Source organism: Sapajus apella, unplaced genomic scaffold, assembly GCF_009761245.1.
Source record: "Sapajus apella isolate SASKATOON/1434 unplaced genomic scaffold, GSC_monkey_1.0 scaffold14, whole genome shotgun sequence".
Taxonomy (NCBI): domain Eukaryota; kingdom Metazoa; phylum Chordata; class Mammalia; order Primates; family Cebidae; genus Sapajus; species Sapajus apella.
This window is the reverse complement of record NW_022436954.1, coordinates 17574712-17579279: the sequence shown is the minus strand read 5'-3', so window position 1 is coordinate 17579279 and position 4568 is coordinate 17574712. Positions and strand designations below refer to the sequence as shown.

Below are 4568 nucleotides of genomic sequence, written 5' to 3'. Positions count from 1 at the left end.
TTCCCTAAAAACTAGTGGTCCCTGAGTCAGTTGACATTTGTGACAATGATTGTTGAGAACTTCCAGTGGAGTCTTGAATCTCACGACCATTCCCTTTTCCCAGGAGAGACAACTAGGGGGGCTCCTCCCTACGACCTCACCCCAGCAATCATGACAACTGTTATGTATACCACACACAGTTCACCCAGGGTCTAACCATGCCACAACCCATTCTAGTTCTCATTTGTTCCCTCCTCTTTCACCTCGCTTCTAACAGGCTCTATTTAAGACACTTGGAAGGGCAGCCTCTCCCCGTTCCTACTTTGCCTCCTTTGGGTTTCCAGCTCCGGTGCATACCAACACCCATTCTCTTTAGTTCGATTCTTCCCTCTCACTCCCTCAATGGAGGAGTGACTTCTGCAATTCTCAGAATCACAGCGGGAGACAAGCAGACAACTGGAATGGCCTATTTTCCTGGTACTCTTTTACTTTACTTCTCCACTCACTTCCTCCTATTGCCTTTGAACTACTAGACCTGAACAACCCCTGTCCTACCCTTCCAAAGGGAGCAAGAGTAATAGCTAGCACTTACTGAGTGACAACTATGTACCAAGCATGCTTTTGCTCAGCTTTTCTGGGACTCCAGCTCTCAGTCCCCGTGACACTCTTTCCTTTGCCAAACTTTCCATCTCTCAACTCCCTGTCTCATCTCTATCTCCAACTCCATCTTCTAACCACTTATGGGATAATCCACTGTCATTCTTCCAGAGGCCACATCTGATGTGACTAGACCCTTCAAGGATGGACCACTCCATCTCTATGCTCCGACCCTCATTAATTTCTCTCAGGAATTGGCTCATGGTCCAGGCTCCCCTTTTCAACATCCACGCCAGCTCTTACTAAAATGCCGTTACAGAGAAGCCATTTCTGTGGGCAAAAACACTGCCTCACCTCCCCACTGCCAGTTTAGCCCCCGATTCCTGGGCCTTTAGAGTCCCCAGAAGTAACCCCATCATTTCCCCCCAGGCCCCGGAACCTATCCAGACCCCAAGAAAGGCCACAGCATTTCACACAGGTTACAAGAGCTCCAATAAGCAATTTTGACTCCAGCCTTCTGCTGCCTGACTCCTCTGTCCCCATTCTCCGAGTCCCGACCACCTTTCCCCTCCCTCCTGCCCACTCACTTGCCCACCAACTGTTTAGCAAAGCAAAACCCTCTTTATCAAGTGATTCAATATGACACTCTCATTTTCTCTTGAAGGGTTCGTTTGTACTTTTAGAGCCCCAAATGCATTCTTCTTTGGGGGAGAAAATTGCTTTTCACCCGTTACTGAGAAGACGCTGGATTTGGAGTGTGATAAACGGCTGAATCAACTCGGGGGAAAATATAAATAAAACCGTTACCCCAGGATCTCGCGATGCGAGGACTGACTGGTAACGGCCACCACGCTTCCCAGGCTCATCATTCACTGGGCTACTGACCTGTCAATCACTTCTGCTGGGCCAATGAGGACTACCCCCGACACAAACGTTGGAGGGCAGGCCTATCGCTCCCTGCTATTTGAGCCCATGGAGAAGAGCCTGCTGCCCGCAGCTGCTGGTCTCACCACGAGGCCCTGGGCATCGTAGGCAGGGGGAATGGGGAGGGGACGGTAGGGTCAGCCTAGACTCACACACAGGTTAGAGCCTTTGGACGGGGAAGGGGAAAAGGCTTAGTACTTACTAATGGGTTTTACTAATAGTAGTGTTAGGTAGGCTACACTGGCTGGATTCCGCCCCCACACCTGCCATTCCGTCATTCTGTGACCGTGGGTGAATCTCTTCCTCATCTTGGGGCTCAGTTGCTTTTTCATAAGGAGAGGATTGATTGTCCATAATCTTTCAACCCCTTTGCTTTTGGATATTGTGGAAGATGCCCTACCTCAAGAAGGGGAGAACCCAGATTACCCACAGGCTAGTTAATTGTGAACGTCAGGGAAAGGGCCAGAGTAGAGAAGCACTACCAGGATGCAGAGCCAGGAGGATGCTCAAATGGAAGGAAGAAGAGATGCCCTTCAGCCAAAGGAGAGCTTGGAGGGTGAGGGGAAGTGGCTGCTTACCAGAAAGGCCTCCTGAGTGTGACCTCAAAAGACAGAGGATGGCCAAACGCAGAGGCTCACACTTGTAATCCCAGCACTTTGGGAGGCTGAGACGGGTAGATCACTTGAGGACAGGCGTTCGAGACCAGCCTGGCCAACATGGCAAGACTCCATATCTAACAAAAATACAAAAATTAGTTGGGTGTGGTGGTGGGCGACTGTAATCCCAGCTACTCAGCTGCTTGGAAGGCTGAGGCACAAGAATCACTTGAACCAGGGAGGTGGAGGCTGCAAGTGAGCCGAGATTGCACCATTGCCCTCCAACCTGTGTGACAGAGTGAGACCCTGTCTAAAAATAAGAGGAAGCATTTTGGTCCACTCAGACAGGGTTAGATAGAAATGAAAAAGCTATTGAAACTGAAGAATGCCCTGTAACCCCACTTATGGGTTGTTTTGATTCTTTCCTGTAGTTTCCTGATAAAAGGTCCTTTTGAAACATTCAATTCTCACCAAGTTGAACGCAGATGTGTTCCCATAGTAAGAGTGAGGCCCCTGCATTTGCTGCCTTCTCGGTTTTCCCAACCAACACCGTGGCCTCCCCTCTGTACCCCATTCATATGCCTCAGAAGCTGACAATGACTGCTGGGCTTTCCCAGTGAATACCGGAACACCATTTCCTGCAGCCTGAAAAGAAGACAGTATAATTATTTGGCAGCAAGAGGTGAGCATGGGTAAGAAGGGCGGAACTCCTTCGCCCATACCCACCCCTCCTCCTCTTCTCCTTTCCCCATATTCTTTCTCCCCATCCCTTCCCTCCCCCCACCTCCTGACTCTAACCCAGGCCACCAAAATGTTTTCCACTCCTCCCTCCCTCCCCAGGATTTCCGGGAGCCTGAAAGAAGGACTGTTCCCTGGCACTAGTTTGTCATTGTCTGCTCCACTGAGAAATAATCAGCTCCCAGAAAGTTTGAGAAATTGATTTGCAGAAACAGGGCACCAAATCAGTTTAGAGGCAGGGTCTGTAGTTAGTAGAGCTGACAAACGCCATTTCCCCGACCGATTGGGTATCTGAATACTTGTCATTGGCCCTTGAGAGCTCATCAGCTATGTGTAATAAGCTTGCCCAGGACCAAAAGTGCCTCTTGCTGCTTAAACGTCTACCAGAAAGATTCCACTTGTCAAAGGACCTGCCTCCCTCCAAGGACTTTTTCCCTCTGTCTCCTTTTTCTCATCTTTACACTGTTCTCCTCATTGCCTCTTCTCCTGTGCCTTTCTCTCTCTCTGGTTCGATTTTTTTTTTCAGCCCAAGCCAGAAACAAGAGACATGATGATGGTAGTGGTGCCAAGGAGGAACTTTAACCTGAGCGCCATCCACACACAGGAGGCAAGCCACCCTTCCGGCCACACTGCGAATGAATGTTGGGCGCCACCCGGGTCCTCAAGTGCTTTCCCAGTCACCCCCAGCTGCCAGGTTCCCCAGGCCTACTATAGACGGGCCACCCCACTTTACCCCTAACACCCTACAATCATTAGAACCTGAACCCTGCCTCCCATGCCTGCCTCCATGCAGGCCCCTGCAGAAACCAAACACAGTCACCTTAGACTCTGGCATACTGAAACCAGGGCCTGATCCTGGCCCTCTCGCCTGCAATTTACTATTTAATAAAAATGTTGCTAAAGAATATTCATGCATCCGCAATATGTTTGTTTCTGAATGTAGCGTCAAATGACAGCCCCCTTTCTTTCTCCCCTTTTTCCCCATTGTATCCTTTCTGGGATCACAATGACAAGGAGAAGCTAAGAATGAAGGTAAATTTGGGGGAAGTGCCACAATCTTCATTTCTCAGAAGAAATCGACAGTAGACTGTGCTATGCAAGGGCAAGGCGTTTCAGAGTGTAGATACCCCTGTTCCCTCCAGCTAAGAAGGTGGACCCGCCTGGCCAACATAGCAAAACCCCAGCTTTACTAAACATACAAAAATTAGCCAAGTGTAGCCAAGTGTAGTGACACACACCTGTAATCCCAGCTACTTGGGAGACTGAGGCAGGAGAATCGCTAGAACCCAGGAGACAGAGGTTGCAATGAGCCAAGATCACACCACTGTGCTCCAGCCTGGACAATAGAGCAAGACTCCATCTCAGAAAAAAAAAAAAAAAAAAGAAAATGGTTTCCCTGGGCGCAGGACATAGCACCAGATTGGAGAGCACTTCCCCTACTCTATTAGGACATTATGTAACAAAGACTCCGGGTTCTTTGTGTTATTTATAATAAAAGGCCGAAAATAGTTACATTTTAGTCCGTTCATGTAGTGAACTATTGTGTAGCTGTTGAAAGGCATTTGAAGACTCTTTTTCACGAAGGAAAAAGGCATATTCCAAAACTGTATGTGCAGTATGTTCAAATTTTATAAAGCATAGGAACTTTGCAGAAAGACACCAAAATTTCTGGAAATTGGAATTCTGGCTGATTTTTTTTTATCACTTTTTAAAATTTTCTACAATGAACATGAT

The 4568-nt window shown here is 48.3% G+C and overlaps 1 long non-coding RNA gene across 1 annotated transcript; it reads left to right on the top strand.

Moving 5' to 3' along the window:
* The first annotated feature begins 1509 nt into the window (after window positions 1-1509).
* LOC116554479 lies at window positions 1510-3743 on the top strand. The gene is made up of 3 exons (XR_004270209.1): window positions 1510-1658; window positions 2684-2778; window positions 3361-3743. It is a non-coding gene; the product is annotated as an uncharacterized LOC116554479 (long non-coding RNA).
* Window positions 3744-4568: the final 825 nt, after the last annotated feature.